Here is a 21,317-nt window from a genome sequence, read left to right on the forward strand (position 1 = left end):
CTTTCTAATTCACAGTCATCAGCTACGATCAACAGGAAGTCGGCTATTTTGATTTGAATGTGTATTTTTGAGATTTTACAGTTGTGAATTAATGAATACTCCTCACAGGGGAAGTACACTATACACACCAAACGTTGTCTACATGAAGAAAAAACATCGAGGAACTTAAATTGCGAACAGATTTTGGTTAGCTTGAACGGTTTTGTCGTGGTGATTTTTTGAAATGACAGTAAAAAGTGAAACATTAATCGTCTTGTATTTTTAAATTGCAGCTTCCAAACCTTTAAAAAACATTTTTAATTTAGAAAACCAGTGATTCTGAGGAAATATGCATAGTTTCATGACTTTACAGCACTGTATGATTAAAAGAAAATTAAAAAACTGTCAGACATCTGATCTCACTCTGTCACTCTGTGTGCTGACTCTGTGTGTGTGTGTGAGTGTGAGTGGGGGAGGGGTGTGAGCTGAGTGGCAGACAGACAGAGAGAGAGAGAGAGAGAGAGAGAGAGACTTAAACATCTCTTTAATCACCAGAAAAAAAACTGTATTTTAAATAGTTATTTTTTTGTTGTTGTTGCTAATTGTGCTGTTATCATTACATCTTAAGAAATATCTTAGGCCTTATCCTTTTCTGACAGTTTCAGGGATTAAAAAAAATCCTAAAAAACCTTATTTGTGCTGCAAATAATAATTTCAAACTCATTTGATACTGACCTCTGTCACCCTGTGACATGACATTTATTTGAATTTACATAATCTCAAGGATGTAACAGTAAAACTGTTCAGCTCACAGATGAAGACTAAGCTTTAATGCAAGCAGAACTATTTCACAAATGCTTATAGGTTAATGAAATCATAACAAAACACTTTTAAATTATTTAAGGATTTGGTAACACTTTAAAATAATGTCTCAATTGTTAACATTAGTAAATGCATTGGTAACACTTCATAATAGCTGCAATTCTTAGCTAAGCATTAGTAAATAGTCAGTTCATGCTTTATATAGCCTTCTCCCAAAATTAATATTTTAGTAAGCATTTTATAAATACAGCTATAATTAAATTGTTCATGGTTTATATGCACATTTATTTTGAGGAGATTAAAGGCTGTAATCTCCCCAAAAAAAATGTAAAATAAAAAATAAAATAAATAAAATAAACAAACACAGAACTCATAAATATTTATTTCAAGATGCAATAAAAGAAAACTGTACACTTGAATTTATATATATATATAAATATATATATATATATATATATATATATATATATATATATATATATATATATATATATATATATATATATATATATATATATATATATATATATATATATATATATATATATATACACACACACAATTGCATAAGTTTATATTTAAAAATGTTTAGCAAGTGTACAGCTAATAATAATAATAATGCATTTTATTTAGTTTTAGCTACAGACACCAAACTCGGTACTTAAATTGTTCTTATCAAGACGGACAACTTTCTAATTCACAGTCATAAGCTACGATCAACAGGAAGTCAGCTATTTTGATTTGAATGTGTATTTTTGAGATTTTACAGTTGTGAATTAATGCATACTCCTCACATGGGAAGTACACTATACACACCAAACTTTGACTACATGAAGAAACAACATCGAGGAACTTAAATTGCGAACGGATTTTGGTTAGCTTGAACGGTTTTGACGTGGTGATTTTTTGAAATGACAGTAAGAAGGGAAACATTAATTGTATTGTATGTCTAAATTGCAGCTTCCAAACACTTCAAGGCATGTTTTCATACAGAGATCAAATCATTATGAGGAAATATGCATAGTTTCATGACTTTACAACACTGTATGGATAAAAGAAAAGAAAAAACTGTCAGACTTCTCAACTGACATGATCTCACTCTGGCCACTCCGTCTGTGTGAGGAAAGGGAGGGGGAGAGGGAGGGGGAGTGTGAGTGTGAGGGGGTTGGTGACTGTGAATCTTTGGTGACTGACAGTGTGTGTGGATTGTAGGGAGGGGCTGTCTGGCAGAGAGAGAGAGAGAGAGAGAGAGAGAGAGACCTAATCATTCCTTTAATAATCAGGAAAAAAAATCTATATTTTAAATTGTTATTGTTTTTGTTGTTGCTAATGGTGGTGTTTTTTTCCTTTCATTACAGGTTAAGAAATCTCTTAGGCCTTATCCTTTTCTGACAGTTTTTGGGATTTAAAAACATCCTAAGAAGCCTTATTTGTGCTGCAAATTATAATTTCAAACTCATTTGATACTGACCTATGACAACCTGTGACATGACATGACATTTATTAATCTCATGGATGTAACAGTAAAACTCTTCAACTGACAGATTAAGCTGCAATGCAAGCAAAACTATTTCACAAATGCTTATAGGTCATTAAAATCATTACAAAACACTAATAAATTATTAAAGGGTTTGGTAACACTGTATAATAATGTCTAATTTGTTAACATTAGTAAATGCATTGGTAACACTTTATAATAACTGCACTCATTAGCTAAGCATTAGTAAATAGTTCATGATTATAAAGCCTTTTCCCTTAATAATAGTCATTATTAAGCAGGAATACATCTCTAATTACATTGTTCTTGGTTTAAAAGCACATATATTACAAAGGAGATTAAAGTTTCAGTTGTCTTATGAAATAAATCAATAAACACAACCCAGTTTGATTCAGAATTCAGAAATATTTATTTCAAGATGCAATAAAAGGAAACTGTACACTTGAAAAGGTTTTGAGCGATTCTTGAAGGACTAGCATCACCTTCACTTGTACGATGGTTTGAGGAATATATCTTCCAGATAGTACCGCCGCTCCCTATATGCAGAGTATGCAGTCTTCGTAGAGCACCAACTCCCAGAGGGGGCACCAGTTGCTCAAAAAAAACAAAACAAATATGCGCCATTCTCCCATCCGCGTTCGCGACCACTCAATAGCATTTGAGAAGAAAGACTTGTAGTCACAAAACAATTGTAATGTGTTCATATAGGTGTCAGCTACAATGCACACCTTATACATTTTTTATACATTTTAAAATAAAGTGTTACTAAAGTTATATATATTGTTCTGTGTATGTGATTTCAAAGTCTAGATTGGTCGGATTAACCCTTTAACTGCCACATCCCTTAAAACTTGATTGTCAGAGGGTTACTGTAAATGCTTATGCCCGCTGGGCACAGTTTTCCCGATGCCACCAGGGTGGCGTTGCACTGATGGCTTGAGCCCGACATCGCTGCTTGCAGCTATATTTAGGGTTTATTATTCATATTTTTGGTCAAAGTTGTGGGGGCTTTTGGGGTCCCTAACATACTCAAAAACTCTTGAAAATTTGCGCACACTTTGGAATCTGTGCCCTTTAGGAGCCTGCAGAGGTTGGGACCCGGGCGTGGCACAGGGGCTCTATGGCGCCCCCTGGAACACAGTCATAAATGTTGATGTATAGCTCACACATACTTGCACATATTCATATGAAACTCAGTACACATATAGATCTCATTGTGCCGAACAATTTTCGTATTGCATGTCATTGGGCTCCGCCCAACAGGAAGTCAGCTATTTAGAGTTATGTAAAAAGCGCATGCTCTGGAATTTGATATACTTGTCATAGGTTTTTTACTCGTTTACCACCAAACTCGGTCAACATGATCTCAAGACATTGGGGATGAAAAATTGCCAGGGGATTTTTGATATCTCGAACGTTTTGCTCGTGGCGAGGCGTTGAAATTATGGCGAGAATTGAGAAACAGGAAGTGTCTAATACCATCCACATACATTTCCTGATTTCAATCAAACTTCATCAGATTATTCATTGTATGATGTCGATCACATATATGTGACTATTAGGAGTCAAAGTTATAGCGCCACCAACTGGCAGCAGGAAGTGTGTCATTTTCAAAATGCTTTGAATTCAGCATCTTATTTTTACTCGATTTGCTTCAAACTTCATCAGAATAATGTTAAAACACAGCCGATATGAATCTGTTGGGGGAAATTGGATAGCTAAAAATATTGTTGCCGTGGCAACATGTCAAACTGGAATACTTCTCAGGTGATTTTGAGGCATATAACATGCTTAGAATTTCATCAAACTCAGAACACATATCAGTATTTATGATAACTAGACACTGGCAAAAGTTCATAAGAGGGCGTGGAAGAGGCACTCTATAGCGCCACCTTTTGTCAAAAGTGGGGGGGTTAGTTTTAGCTACAGACACCAAACTCTGTAAAAAAATTGTTCTTATCAAGACGGACAACTTTCTAATTCACAGTCATCAGCTACGATCAACAGGAAGTCAGCTATTTTGATTTGAATGTGGATTTTTTTTTACATTTAGTTGTGAATTAATGCATACTGCTCAGAGGAGAGTAACACTATACACACCAAACTTTGTCTACATGATGCCAAAACATTTTAAACAACTTAAATTGCCAATGGATTTTGGATAGCTTGAACGGTTTTGTCGTGGTGATTTTTTTTAATGACAGTAAAACTGGAATTATTAATTTTCCTGCATTTTTAAATTCCAAACACTTCAAAACCTTTTTTCATACAGACAAAAAGTCATTCTGAGTAAATATGGATAGTTTCACGACTTTACAACACTGTATGGATAATAGAAAATTAAAAAACTGTCAGACATCTCATATCACTCTGTCCCTCTGTTTGAGTATATGTGCTTCAGACTTCCATTGTCTGAGAGAAATTGCGCCCCTACAGGTGCAATTACCGGAGATTTAGTTTCTCTTTTAAATCGGTTAAAATACAAATAAATACTTGGATTTAATTCACACTGACAAGCTAAACCAACATATATGATTATTATCAGGTCAGGGCTCATTAATAATGGATAATAATGGATGCTCACCGCTCTGAGCATGAGCATCTGGAATGATGAGCTCAGAAAAAACGAGTTTATTCTTGTTTTATAGCTATTAAAAATAAAGTATTGCAGCGATATCACACAATTCACCAATTAGAACACACCAAGGGCTAAATTAAGATGTTTTTGAACTGTTTGTGTGAAAATGAAATATTTGAGGCTGCCTATATGAAATCACGCCTCCGATCAGCGCGTACAGTGTCGAGCTCAAAACAAACGAATTTCTTCTTGTTTAAGAGCTTTTTTAAATAAAATATTACCACAAATGCACACAATAAACCCATTGTAACACTACAAGAGCTAAATGCAGGTGTTTGTGACCCGTTTAAGTGTGCAAGACTATTTGAAAGCGCGACTGGCAGAATAACATGTATCTCTCGAGCTGCAGGATTCTGGCTTTCGTCGTACAAACGAACACATCACGGACAAGATTATTTCAAAATAGCTTGGCGAATATAAACGAAAACAGCCACGTGAACGTAAACCGTTGAGAAATATATCTGAAGTGGATCTACTGGATTTGAATATTAAGTGACCGCGTATACCAGCTGCTTCTGTCTTCAATTTTAATCTATATAAAAAATGTAATTCATTCATCTTGGCTGCGTTTTTAATGTGTGTACGTATTTATTTATTTATTATTTTGCTCTAACAAGAATTAATCTATATTTAATTAAATCAATTACATTTTATTTTACATTTGATTTGTCCATTTCTGCATCTAAACGCCTAAAAACATAAAACATGCTCTATTATACTATTGTTAGCAATTTCTTTATCGTCCAATTTATCTGGTGTACACACTTTTATTTTCATAATAAACTTGTTTGTTAGATTATACACAGTTACAGTGGTCTATAATAAATATTAACAGGTTTTATTCAAGCTGTTTAGAATGATTGCAGTAGGCTAAAAAACATTGGAAAACAATAACTGTTGTACTTTTTTATATATTTTGTATAATTTCATAGTTTATGCATTATAGTTATAAAAACAAATAAATTTAGCCACTCACATAGAAATCTTAGGCCTTATCCTTTTCTTACAGTTTTAGGAATTTTAAAAAATCGTAAAAAACCTTATTTGTGCTGCAAATAATAATTTCAAACTCAAAAAGTAAATAGTCAGTTCATGCTTTATAAAGCCTTGTCCCAATATTAATAGTCAGTAGTAAGCAGTTTATAAATACAGCTATAAATAGCTTGTTTTTGGTTTATAAGCACATTTATTAAAAAGGAGAGTAAAGGATCAGTTATCTTCCTATGAAAAATAAAAAAATAAAAATAAACAAACAACAACACAGATTGATACAGAACTCAGAAATTCTATTGTGGATTTATGATAAAATCAGCCTGTAAATGAATTCATACTCCTCCAAGAAGACACAAGTAGTTCACACCAAACTTTTTTTTTAACATGAATCCAATATACTGAAGATGTTAAATTGCGAATGGGTTTAGGACACCTTAAATGGTGTGGCCATAGCAATTTATTAAAGTAACATAAAAAAATACAATAGTTATTTTACTATATCTTTAAATTTTTTCATTCCAAACTCTTCATAATTTTTTATATACGTAGAAGTCATCATTTGAAGGAACCACAGTAAGTTTCAAAGCTTTATCATTTTCAAGAGCCAGCAAAAAATTAAAACTATCATAACATATAAATCAAGCTTGCAATTCTTAGTACCAATAATGGCCACCTGATGGAGCTATAGGATCACTTTTAAATAATTATTGTAGAAACAAGTATGATTTAAATCATTTATAGAAATCTTTCAAAGAAAAATAATATGAATTTTATGAATTTTACTGATAAAATGACCCTCACTTAATTAGAATAACAAGCTGAAGTATTGTGAACTGTATATTAAGAATAATTCTTTATAGGCTTTATGGACAGATACGTTTTAAGTGACTCTTGAAGGTTCAGCACCACATCCTCTTTTACCACTGTTTAAAGAATTTATCTTACAGAACAGATGCGAATGAATTTTGGATAGCTTGAATGGTTTTGTCGTGGTGATTTTTTGAAATAACAGTAAAAAAGTAACCAGTAAATGTCTTTTATTTTTTTAAAGTGCAGCTTCTAAACACTTCAAAAAAATGTACACATAGAAGACAAGTCATTCTGAGGAAATATGCATAGTTTCATGACTATACAACACTATATGGATGATAGAAAATTAAAAAACTATCATAAATCTGATGTCACTCAGTCCCACTGTCACTGTGGGTAATGTGTGTGTGTGTGTGTGTGTGTGTTAAGTGAATTAGGTGTGAAACTATCAGGGAGCATTTAGTCTCCAGTGCCAACATTTTACAGAGCTGCCACTTTCCTGGAGTCTCAGAATTACAATGTGTCAGGTTCTGAGAAATCTAAGATTCCAAAAAATGATTTAATTAGAATACCATGAAGTATTGTGAAATACTATATATTAAGACTTTATATATAGGCTTCATGAACAGATTAGAGTGACTCGTGAAGGACCAGCACCACCTACTCTTGTCCGATGGTTTGAGGAATATATCAAGATTATATATTAAGATTTAGGAGCTCATTTTTATTCCACCTCCTTTCCTGAAAGTCTGTCTTCACATTAATTCCTAATTATTTTGCAATTCTTTTTGTCAGTTCTTCTTGACCTGTTTTTTTCTTCTTCTTTTCTGACCTCATGACCCAGTCAGCATTTTTTGTATAATGGTCAAGTCTTAACTTATCCATTTCTGTATTGCATTTGTGTTTGATATTTCTCATGGGTATTTCATAATTTTCGACTTTACAGTTTGAGTTAAAACTCTTTTTTAGCGCATTCCATCTGCAAAAGAAAACATGCCTAATAATTCTACACACATGAATATAAAGTGTTTTTCTCTTCCAGCTTTCCTGGACTATTGTATAGCACTTATAAATGATTAAATAAAAATAATGGTAGTTATTAAGATTCATATGGTTTGGAATTGGTAAAATGTTCTTGGAAAAAAATCACAATAAAACAATGTTTTAATGTTTAAGTTTGGAATATTAACTGACATGAATGAATGCTATATAAATATTGTTCATGTTAACATAATGTTTATAAATGAAATCTTATTGTAAAGTGTTACTAAAGTTATAAATATATATATATATATATATTATATATATATATATATATATATATATATATATATATATATATATATATATATATATATTGTTCTGTGAATGTAATTTTAAAGTCTAGATGATTCGGATTAACCCTTTAACTGCCATATCCTTTAAAACCTCACTGCCAGAGGGATATTATGAATGCATGTGCCCGCTGGGCACACTTTACCTGATGCCACCGGGGTGGCGATGGCATTGGTGGCTTGAGCCCGCCATCGCTGCTTGCAGCTATATTTATTATTATTATTATTATTTTCCAACGTCTCGGGGGCTTTTGGGGCCCTTAACGTGCTTAAAAAGTCTTGAAAATTGGCACACAGATTGGAACCTGCGGCCATTAGGGCCGGGCAGAGACTGATACACGGGCGTGGCACAGGGGCTCTACAGCGCCCCCTGGAATATGGAGGGCCATATATCATACATTCTTGCTCGTAGACGTATGAAACTCGGTACACATATAAATCTCATCAATCCAAACAACTTTTGTATTGCATATCATAGGCTCCGCCCAACAGGAAGTTGGCTATTTAGGGTTTAGTATTCAAATTTTTCGTCAAAGTTGTGGGGGCTTTGGGGGTCCTTAACATACTCAAAAACTCTTGAAAATTTGCGCACACTTTGGAATCTGTGGCCTTTAGGAGCCTGCAGAGGCTGGGACCCGGGCGTGGCACAGGGGCTCTATGGCGCCCCCTGGAACACAGTCATAAATGTTGATGTATAGCTCACACATACTTGCACATATTCATATGAAACTCAGTACACATATAGATCTCATCGTGCCGAACAACTTTCATATTGCATGTCATAGGCTCCACCCAACAGGAAGTCAGCTATTTAGAGTTATGTAAAAAGCGCATGCTCTGGAATTTGAAATACTTGTCATAGGTTTTTTTCTCGATTGCCGCCAAACTCGGTCAACATGATCTCAAGACACTGGGGATGAAAAATTGCCAGGGGATTTTTGATATCTCGAACGGTTTGCTCGTGGCGAGGCGTTGAAATTATGGCGAGAAATGAGAAACAGGAAGTGTCTAATACCATCCACATACAGTTCCTGATTTTAATCAAACTTCATCAGATTATTCGTTGTATGATGTCGATCGCATATATGTGACTATTAGGAGTCAAAGTTATAGCGCCACCAACTGGCAGAAGGAAGTGTGTCATTTTCAAAATGATTTGAATTCAGCATCTTATTATTACTCGATTTGCTTCAAACTTCATCACAATAATGTTAAAACACAGCCTATATAAATCTGCAAGGGGGATATTGATATCTAAAAAATTGTTGGCGTGGCAACATGTCAAACTGGAATACTTCTCAGGTGATTTTGAGGCAAATACCATACTTAGAATTTCACAAAACTCTGAACACACATCAGTATTTCTGATAGGAACTTAAATTGTGAATGGATTTTGGATAGCTTGAATGGTTTTGCCGTGGTGATTTTTTTAAATGACCTTACAAAGGAATCATTATTGTATTTTTAAGTTGCAGCTTCCAAAGACGTCAAATAATTTTTTCATACAGATGAAAAAGTCATTCTGAGGAAATATGCATAGTTTCACGACTTTACAACACTGTATGGATAACAGAAAATTAAAAAACTGTCAGACATCTCATCTCACTTTGTCCCTCTGTTTGAGTGTGTGTGCTTAGACTTCCATTGTCTGAGAGAAATAGCGCCCCTACAGGTTCAATTCCCGAACTTTTACTTTCACTTTTAAATCCGTTAAAAATACAAATAAATACTTAGATTTAATTTCCACTGACAAGCTAAACCAACATATCTGATTATTACCGGTTCAGGGCTCATGGATAAATTATTTCTGGCCAGAGATATGTGAGAAATAGGAGAGATGAATCACCGCTGTGATCACAAGGGTCTGGAGTAAAGAGCTCAGAGAAAACGAATTTATTCCTGTTTTAAAGATTTTAAAAATAAATTATTACAGCGATATCACAAAATCAACCAATTAGAACACACCAATAGCTAAATTAAGATGTTTTTGAACTGTTTGTGTGAAAATGAAATATTTGTGGCTGCCTATCTGAAATCACCGCCTCCGATCAGCGCGTACAGTGTCGAGCTCAAAACAAACGAATTTATTCTTGTTTAAGAGCTTTTTTAAATAAAATATTACCACAAATGCACACAATAAACCCACTGTAACACAACAAGAGGTAAATGCAGGTGTTTGTGACCTGTTTAAGTGTGCAAGACTATTTGAAAGCGCGACTGGCAGAATAACATATCTCTCGAGCTGCAGGTTTCTGTCTTTCGTCGTACGAACGAACACATCACGGACAAGATTATTTCAAAACACATAATAGCTTGGCTAATATAAACGAAAACAGCCACGTGAACATAAACTGGATCTACTGGATTTGAATATTAAAGTGACCACATTTACCACTTGCTTCTGTCTTCAATTTTAATCTATATAAAAAAGGAAACTCATTCGACTTGGCTGCTTTTTTAATGTGTGCGTATTTATTTATTTACCTTTTTATACATTTTGTATAATTTCATAGTTTGTGTATTACAATTATAAAAACAAAAATAAATTTAGCCACTCACATAGAAATAGCTTAGGCCTTAACCTTTTTCTGACAGTTTTAGGGATTTTTAAAAATCCTAAAAAAACCTTATTTGTGCTGCAAATAATAATTTCAAACTCATTTGATACTGACCTATGACATCCTGTGACATTATATTTATTTTAACTTACATAATCTCATGGATGTAACAGTAAATCTGTTCAGCTCACAGATCAATACTAAGCTGTAATGCAAGCAGAACTTTCACAAATGCTTATGAGTCATTTAAGGATTTGATAACACTGTAAAATAATGTCTAATTTGTTAACATTAGCAAATGCATTGATAACACTTTATAATAACTGCACTCATTAGTAAATAGTCAGTTCATGCTTTATAAAGCCTTGTCCCAATATCAATAGTCAGTAGTAAGCAGTTTATAAATACAGCTATAAATAGCTTGTCCTTGGTTTATAAGCACATTTATTAAAAAGGAGAGTAAGTTATCTTCCTATGAAAAATAAAAGATAAAAATAAACAAACAACAACACAGATTGATACAGAACTCAGAAATTTTATTGTGGATTTATGATAAAATCAGCCTGTAAATGAATTCATACTCCTCCTCATACTACTCCATACTCCTTTTTCAACATTATGCCAAAATACTGAGATGTTAAATTGTGAATGGGTTTAGGATAGCTTAAATGGTGTTGCCACAGAGATTTATTAAAGTAACATAAAAAAATACAATAGTTATTTTACTATATCTTTACAATTTTTCATTCTAACTCTTCATAATTTTTTATATAAGTAGAAGTCCTCATTTGAAGGAAGCACAGTAAGTTTCATAGCTTTATCATTTTCAAGAGCCAGCATAAAATTTAAACTATCATAACTTATAAATCAAGCTTGCAATTCTTAGTACCTATAATGGCCACCTGAGGGAGCTATAGGATTACTTTTAAATAATTATTGGAGAAACGAGTATGATTTAAATAATTTATAGAAATCTTTCAAATAAAATAATATGTATTTTATGTATTTTACTGATAAAATGACCCTCACTTAATTAGAATAACAAGCTGAAGTATTGTGAACTGTATAAGAACAATTCTTTATAGGCTTTATGGACAGATACGTTTTGAGTGACTCTTGAAGGATCAGCACCACATCCTCTTTTACCACTGTTTAAAGAACTAATCTTACAGAACAGGTGTGAATGAATTTTGGATAGCTTGAATGGTTTTGTCGTGGTGATTTTTTTAAATAATAGTAAAAAAGGAACCAGTAAATGTATTTTTATTTTTTTAAAGTGCAGCTTCTAAACACTTTAAAAAAAAATGTACACATAAAAGACAAGTCATTCTGAGGCATATTTCCTCAGAATGACTGGTCTCATGACAATAGTTTCATGACTATACAACACTATATGGATGATAGAAAATTAAAAAACTATCATACATCTGATGTCACTCAGTCCCACTGTCACTGTGGGTAATGTGTGTGTGTGTGTGTGTGTGTGTGTGTGTTAAGTGAATTAGGTGTGAAACTATCAGGGAGCATTTAGTCTCCAGCGCCAACATTTTACAGAACTGCCACTTTCCTGGAGTCTCCAGAATTACTCGGTGTCAGGCTCTGAGAGATCTAAGATTCCAAAAAATGATTTAATTAGAATACCATGAAGTATTGTGAAATACTATATATTAAGACTTTATATATAGGCTTAATGAACAGATTAGAGTGACTCGTGAAGGACCAGCACCACCTCCTCTTGTTCGATGGTTTGAGGAGTATATCTTCCAGAATCTGGGATTAAGATTTAGGAGCTCATTTTTATTCCACCTCCTTTCCTGAAAGTCTGTCTTGCAGAATTGACTAAAAATTAATCTTCACATTATTTCCTAATTATTTTGCAATTCTTTTTGTCAGTTCTTCTTGACCTGTTTTTCTCTTCCAGCTTTCCTGGACTATTGTATAGCACTCATAAATGATTAAATAAAAAAATAATGGTAGTTATTAAGATTGATATGGTTAGGAATTGGTAAAATGTGCTCGGAAAAAAATCACAATAAAACAATGTTTTAATGTTTAAGTTTGGAATATTAACTGACGTGAATGAATGCTATATAAATATTGTTCATGTTAACATAATGTTTATGAATGGAATCTTATTGTAAAGTGTTACTAAAGTTATACATATATATTGTTCTGTGAATGTGATTTTAAAGTCTAGATGATTCGGATTAACCCTTTAACTGCCATATCCTTTAAAACCTCACTGCCAGAGGGATATTGTGAATGCATGTGCCCGCTGGGCACAGTTTACCTGATGCCACCGGGGTGGCGATGGCACTGGTGGCTTGAGCCCGACATCGCTGCTTGCAGCTATATTTATTATTATTTTTTTCCAACGTCTCGGGGGCTTTTGGGGCCCTTAACGTGCTTAAAAAGTCTTGAAAATTGGCACACAGATTGGAACCTGCGGCCATTAGGGCCGGGCAGAGACTGATACACGGGCGTGGCACAGGGGCTCTACAGCGCCCCCTGGAATATGGAGGGCCATATATCATACATTCTTGCTCGTAGACGTATGAAACTCGGTACACATATAAATCTCATCAATCCAAACAACTTTTGTATTGCATATCATAGGCTCCGCCCAACAGGAAGTTGGCTATTTAGGGTTTAGTATTCAAATTTTTCGTCAAAGTTGTGGGGGCTTTTGGGGTCCTTAACATACTCAAAAACTCTTGAAAATTTGCGCACACTTTGGAATCTGTGGCCTTTAGGAGCCTGCAGAGGCTGGGACCCGGGCGTGGCACAGGGGCTCTACGGCGCCCCCTGGAACACAGTCAAAAATTTTGATGTATAGCTCACACATACTTGCACATATTCATATGAAACTCAGTACACATATAGATCTCATCGTGCCGAACAACTTTCGTATTGCATGTCATAGGCTCCACCCAACAGGAAGTCAGCTATTTAGAGTTATGTAAAAAGCGCATGCTCTGGAATTTGAAATACTTGTCATAGGTTTTTTTCTCGATTGCCGCCAAACTCGGTCAACATGATCTCAAGACACTGGGGATGAAAAATTGCCAGGGGATTTTTGATATCTCGAACGGTTTGCTCGTGGCGAGGCGTTGAAATTATGGCGAGAAATTAGAAACAGGAAGTGTCTAATACCATCCACATACATTTCCTGATTTTAATCAAACTTCATCAGATTATTCGTTGTATGATGTCGATCGCATATATGTGACTATTAGGAGTCAAAGTTATAGCGCCACCAACTGGCAGAAGGAAGTGTGTCATTTTCAAAATGATTTGAATTCAGCATCTTATTATTACTCGATTTGCTTCAAACTTCATCAGAATAATGTTAAAACACAGCCGATATAAATCTGCAAGGGGGATATTGATATCTAAAAAATTGTTGGCGTGGCAACATGTCAAACTGGAATACTTCTCAGGTGATTTTGAGGCAAATAACATACTTAGAATTTCACAAAACTCTGAACACACATCAGTATTTCTGATAGGAACTTAAATTGTGAATGGATTTTGGATAGCTTGAATGGTTTTGCCGTGGTGATTTTTTTAAATGACCTTACAAAGGGAATCATTATTGTATTTTTAAATTGCAGCTTCCAAACACGTCAAAGAATTTTTTCATACAGATGAAAAAGTCATTCTGAGGAAATATGCATAGTTTCACGACTTTACAACACTGTATGGATAACAGAAAATTAAAAAAAACTGTCAGACATCTCATCTCATCTCACTCTGTCCCTCTGTTTGAGTATATGTGCTTCAGACTTCCATTGTCTGAGAGAAATTGCGCCCCTACAGGTTCAATTCCCGGACTTTTACTTTCACTTTTAAATCGGTTAAAAATACAAACAAATACTTAGATTTAATTCACACTGACAAGCTAAACCAACATATCTGATTATTACCGGTTCAGGGCTCATGGATAAATTATTTCTGGCCAGAGATACGTGAGAAATAGGAGAGATGAATCACCGCTGTGATCACGAGCGTCTGGAGTAAAGAGCTCAGAGAAAACGAATTTATTCCTGTTTTAAAGCCTTTAAAAATAAATTATTACAGCGATATCACACAATCAACCAATTAGAACACACCAAGAGCTAAATTAAGATGTTTTTGAACTGTTTGTGTGAAAATGAAATATTTGCAGCTGCCTATCTGAAATCACCGCCTCCGATCAGCGCGTACAGTGTCCAGCTCAAAACAAACGAATTTATTCTTGTTTAAGAGCTTTTTTAAATAAAATATTACCACAAATGCACACAATAAACCCATTGTAACACAACAAGAGCTAAATGCAGGTGTTTGTGACCTGTTTAAGTGTGCAAGACTATTTGAAAGCGCGACTGGCAGAATAACATATATCTCTCGAGCTGCAGGATTCTGGCTTTCGTCGTACGAACGAACACATAACGGACAAGATTATGCTTTTTTAATGTGTGCGTATTTATTTATTTACCTTTTTATACATTTTGTATAATTTCATAGTTTGTGTATTACAATTATGAAAACAAAAATAAATTTAGCCACTCACATAGAAATAGCTTAGGCCTTAACCTTTTTCTGTCAGTTTTAGGGATTTTTAAAAATCCTAAAAAAAACTTATTTGTGCTGCAAATAATAATTTCAAACTCATTTGATACTGACCTATGACATCCTGTGACATTATATTTATTTGAATTTACATAATCTCATAGATGTAACAGTAAATCTGTTCAGCTCACAGATCAATACTAAGCTGTAATGCAAGCAGAACTTTCACAAATGCTTATGAGTCATTTAAGGATTTGATAACACTGTAAAATAATGTCTAATTTGTTAACATTAGCAAATTCATTGATAACACTTTATAATAACTGCACTCATTAGTAAATAGTCAGTTCATGCTTTATAAAGCCTTGTCCCAATATTAATAGTCAGTAGTAAGCAGTTTATAAATACAGCTATAAATAGCTTGTCCTTGGTTTATAAGCACATTTATTAAAAATGAGAGTAAGTTATCTTCCTATGAAAAATAAAAGATAAAAATAAACAAACAACAACACAGATTGATACAGAACTCAGAAATTTTATTGTGGATTTATGATAAAATCAGCCTGTAAATGAATTCATACTCCTCCTCATACTACTCCATACTCCTTTTTCAACATGATGCCAATATACTGAGATGTTAAATTGTGAATGGGTTTAGGATAGCTTAAATGGTGTTGCCATAGAGATTTATTAAAGTAACATTAAAAATACAATAGTTATTTTACTATATCTTTAAAATTTTTCATTCTAACTCTTCATAATTTTTTATATAAGTAGAAGTCCTCATTTGAAGGAAGCACAGTAAGTTTCATAGCTTTATCATTTTCAAGAGCCAGCATAAAATTAAAACTATCATAACTTATAAATCAAGCTTGCAATTCTTAGTACCTATAATGGCCACCAGAGGGAGCTATAGGATTACTTTTAAATAATTATTGGAGAAACGAGTATGATTTAAATAATTTATAGAAATCTTTCAAATAAAATAATATGTATTTTAGGAATTTTACTGATAAAATGACCCTCACTTAATTAGAATAACAAGCTGAAGTATTGTGAACTGTATATTAAGAATAATTCTTAATAGGCTTTATGGACAGATACGTTTTAAGTGACTCTTGAAGGTTCAGCACCACATCCTCTTTTACCACTGTTTAAAGAATTAATCTTACAGAACAGGTGTGAATGAATTTTGGATAGCTTGAATGGTTTTGTCGTGGTGATTTTTTGAAATAATAGTAAAAAAGGAACCAGTAAAAAAAAGTGCAGCTTCTAAACACTTCAAAAAAATGTACACATAGAAGACAAGTCATTCTGAGGAAATATGCATAGTTTCATGACTATACAACATTATATGGATGACAGAAAATTAAAAAACATACATCTGATGTCACTCTGTCCCTCTGTCACTGTGTGTGTGTGTTTTAAGTGAATTAGGTGTGAAACTATCAGTGAGCATTTAGTCTCCAGCGCCAACATTTTACAGAACTGCCACTTTCCTGGAGTCTCAGAATTACTCGGTGTCAGGTTCTGAGAGATCTAAGATTCCAAAAAAATATTTAATTAGAATACCATGAAGTATTGTGAAATACTATATATTAAGACTTTATATATAGGCTTAATGAACAGATTAGAGTGACTCGTGAAGGACCAGCACCACCTTCTCTTGTCCGATGGTTTGAGGAATATATCTTCCAGAATCCGGGATTAAGATTTAGGAGCTCATTTTTATTCCACCTCCTTTCCTGAAAGTCTGTCTTGCAGAATTGACTAAAAATTAATCTTCACATTAATTCCTAATTCTTTTGCAATTCTTTTGTCAGTTCTTCTTGACCTGTTTTTCTCTTCCAGCTTTCCTGGACTATTGTATAGCACTCATAAATGATTAAATAAAAAATAATGGTAGTTATTAAGATTGATATGGTTTGGAATTGGTAAAATGTGCTTGGAAAAAAATCACAATAAAACAATGTTTTAATGTTTAAGTTTGGAATATTAACTGACATGAATGAATGCTATATAAATATTGTTCATGTTAACATAATGTTTATAAATGAAATCTTATTGTAAAGTGTTACTAAAGTTATATATATATATATATATTGTTCTGTGAATGTGATTTTAAAGTCTAGATGATTCGGATTAACCCTTTAACTGCCATATCAAGTTCAAGTTCAAGTTCAAGTTCAATTTATTTGTATAGCGCATTTACAACAGCCTCCTGGCTGACCAAAGTGCTTTAACATAAGAGCAAGAATATTACACATACATAAAAATAGACCAGACAAAAAATTTAAAACCACCCATTTCAAAATGTAGCATAACACAGTAGTCAGTACACTAAGGAAAATAAAAAAGTTTTTAGCAAAGATTTAAAAATAGACAAGGAAGGGGCCAGTCTGATCTCTAAAGGCAGGGTATTCCAGAGTCGTGGCCCAGCCACTGCAAATGCACGCTCCCCTCTACGCTCCCCTCTATCCTTTAAAACCTCACTGCCAGAGGGATATTGTGAATGCATGTGCCCGCTGGGCACAGTTTACCTGATGCCACCGGGGTGGTGATGGCATTGGTGGCTTGAGCCCGCCATCGCTGCTTGCAGCTATATTTAGGGCTCAAGCCCGAAGGGGCGAAGAGCCCTATTGTTCTTCTAAGGATTATTCTTGTTATTATTAGGGCTCAAGCCTGGAGGGCGAGAGCCCTATTGTTTTCCTTAGGATTATTTGTTATTATTATTATTATTTTTCTTCAAGGTTTCGGGGGCTTTTGGGGCCCTTAACATGCTTAAAAAGTCTTGAAAATTGGCACACACATTGGAACCTGCGGCCATTAGGGCCGGGCAGAGACTGATACACGGGCGTGGCACAGGGGCTCTACAGCGCCCCCTGGAATACTGAGGGCCATATATCATACATACTTGCACGTAGACGCACGAAACTCTGTACACATGTAGATCTCATCAAACCAAACAACTTTCGTACTGCATGTCATAGGCTCCGCCCAACAGGAAGTTGGATATTTAGCGTTTAGTATTCATATTTTTCGTCAAAGTTGTGGGGGCTTTTGGGGTCCTTAACATACTCAAAAACTCTTGAAAATTTGCGCACACTTTGGAATCTGTGGCCTTTAGGAGCCTGCAGAGGCTGGGACCCGGGCGTGGCACAGGGGCTCTACGGCGCCCCCTGGATCACAGTCAGAAATGTTGATGCATAGCTCACACATACTTGCACATATTAATATCAAACTCAGTACACATATAGATCTCATCGTGCTGAACAACTTTCGTATTGCATGTCTTAGGCTCCGCCCAACAGGAAGTCAGCTATTTAGAGTTATGTAAAAAGCGCATGCTCTGGAATTTGAAATACTTGTCATAGGGTTTTTTGCCGATTGACACCAAACTCGGTCAACATGATCTCAAGACATTGGGGATGAAAAATTGCCAGGGGATTTTTGATATCTCAAACGGTTTGCTCGTAGTGAGGCGTTGAATTTATGGCGAGAATTGAGAAACAGGAAGTGTCTAATACCATCCACATACATTTCCTGATTGTTATAAAACTTCATCAGATTATTCATTGTATGATGTCGATCGCATATATGTGACTATTAGGAGTCAAAGTTATAGCGCCACCAACTGGCAGCAGGAAGTGTGTCATTTTCAAAATGCTTTGAATTCAGCATCTTATTTTTACTCGATTTGCTTCAAACTTCATCAGAATAATGTTAAAACACAGTCGATATAAATCTGCTGGGGGGATATTGATATCTAAAAATATTGTTGCCGTGGCAACATGTCAAACTGGAATACTTCTCAGGTGATTTTGAGGCATATAACATGCTTAGAATTTCATCAAACTCAGAACACATATCAGTATTAGTGACAGCTAGACACTGGCAAAAGTTCATAAGAGGGCGTGGAAGAGGCACTCTATAGCGCCACCTTTTGTCAAAAGTGGGGGGGTTAGTTTTAGCTACAGACACCAAACTCAGTACAAAAATTGTTCTTATCAAGACGGACAACTTTCTAATTCACAGTCATTAGCTACGACCAACAGGAAGTCGGCTATTTTGATTTGAATGTGGATTGTTTTTTACATTTAGCTGTGAATTAATGCATACTGCTCAGAGGAGAGTAACACTATAAACACCAAACTTTGTCTACATGTTGAAAAAACATTGAGGAACTTAAATTGTGAATGGGTTTTGGATAGCTTGGATGGTTTTGTCGTGGTGATTTTTTTAAATGACAGTAAAAATGGAATTATTAATTTTCCTGCATTTTTAAATTCCAAACACTTCAAAACATTTTTTCATACAGAAAAGAAAGTTATTCTGAGTAAATATGCATAGTTTCATGACTTTACAACACTGTATGGATAACAGAAAATTAAAAAACTGTCAGACATCTCATATCACTCTGTCCCTCTGTTTGAGTGTGTGTGCTTAGACTTCCATTGACTGAGAGAAATAGCGCCCCTACAGGTGCAGTTACCGGCTAAAAAAAGGGAGGAGACTCTCTTTTGGTTTCACTTTTAAATCGGTTAAAATACAAATAAATACTTGGATTTAATTCACACTGACAAGCTAAACCAACATATATGATTATTATCAGGTCAGGGCTCAGTAATAATGGATGTGTATTCAGTGATATGTGAGAAACACGAGAGATGAATCACCGCTCTGAGCATGAGCGTGTGGAATGACGAGCTCAGAAAAAAACGAGTTTATTCTTGTTTTATAGCTATTTAAAATAAAGTATTGCAGCGATATCACACAATTCACCAATTAGAACACACCAAGAGCTAAATTAAGATGTTTTTGAACTGTTTGTGTGATAATGAAATATTTGCGGCTGCCTATCTGAAATCACTGCCTCCGATCAGCGCGCACAGTGCCACAAGTTCAAAACAAACGAATTTATTCTTGTTTAAGAGCTTTTTAAAATAAATTATTGCCATAAATGCACACTATACACCCATTATAACACAACACGAGCTAAATACAGGTGTTTGTGACCCGTTTATGTGTGCAAGACTATTTGAAAGCGCGACTGGCAGAATAACATATATCTCTCGAGCTGCAGGATTCTGCCTTTCGTCGTAAGAACGAACACATCACGGACAAGATTATTTCAAAACACATAATAGCTTGGCTAATATAAACGAAAACAGCCAAGTGAACATAAACTGTTGAGAAATAAATCTGAAGTGGATCTACTGGATTTTAATATTAAGTGACCGCATATACCAGCTGCTTCTGTCTTCAATTTTAATCTATATAAAAAATTAAACTCATTAATCTTGGCTGCTTTTTTAATGTGTGTAGGTATTTATTTATTATTTTGCTCTAACAAGACTTAATCTATATTTAATTAAATCAATTACATTTTATTTTACATTTGATTTGTCCATTTCTGCATCTAAACGCCTAAAAACCTAAAACATGCTCTATTATATTATTGTTAGCAATTTCTTTATCGTCCAATTTATCTGGTGTACACACTTTTATTTTCATAATAAACTTTTTTGTTAGATTATACACAGTTGCAGTGGTCTATAATAAATATTAACAGGTTTTATTCAAGCTGTTTAGAATGATTGCCATAGGATAATTTTTTAAATGTAAATCCATACAGCTATAAATAGCTTGTTCTTGGTTTATAAGCACATTTATTAAAAAGGAGAGTAAAGGGTCAGTTATCTTCCCATGAAAAATAAAAAAATAAAAATAAACAAACAACAACACAGATTGATACAGAACTCAGAAATGTTATTGTGGATTTATGATAAACTCAGCCTGTAAATGAATTAATTCTCCTCCAAGAAGACACAAGTAGTTCACACCTGTTTTACTGTTTTAACATGAAGCCATATACTGAAGATGTTCAATTTCGAATGGGTTTAGGATACCTTAAATGGTGTGGCCATAGCGATTTATTAAAGTAACATAAACAAAATACAATAGTTATTTTACTATATCTTTAAAAAAAATTTAATTCCAACTCTTCATAATTTTTTATATACGTAGGAGTCATCATTTGAAGGAAGCACAGTAAGTTTCATAGCTTTATCATTTTCAAGAGCCAGCATAAAATTAAAACTATCATAACATATAAATCAAGCTTGCAATTCTTA

The 21,317-nt window shown here is 34.2% G+C and overlaps 1 long non-coding RNA gene across 1 annotated transcript in view; it reads right to left on the reverse strand.

Annotated features, from left to right (window-relative positions):
* LOC128022372 (uncharacterized) overlaps positions 1–19,362 on the reverse strand; it is a 28,384-nt gene extending 9,022 nt beyond the window's left edge. The window contains exons 1-2 of the long non-coding RNA XR_008185908.1: positions 16,844–19,362; positions 6,364–7,400 (exon numbers count right to left, since the gene is read on the reverse strand). This is a non-coding gene — a long non-coding RNA (uncharacterized LOC128022372). The remainder of the gene's footprint in view (positions 1–6,363; positions 7,401–16,843) is intronic.
* Positions 19,363–21,317: the final 1,955 nt, after the last annotated feature.

This window comes from Carassius gibelio, chromosome A2, assembly GCF_023724105.1.
Source record: "Carassius gibelio isolate Cgi1373 ecotype wild population from Czech Republic chromosome A2, carGib1.2-hapl.c, whole genome shotgun sequence".
NCBI lineage: Eukaryota > Metazoa > Chordata > Actinopteri > Cypriniformes > Cyprinidae > Carassius > Carassius gibelio.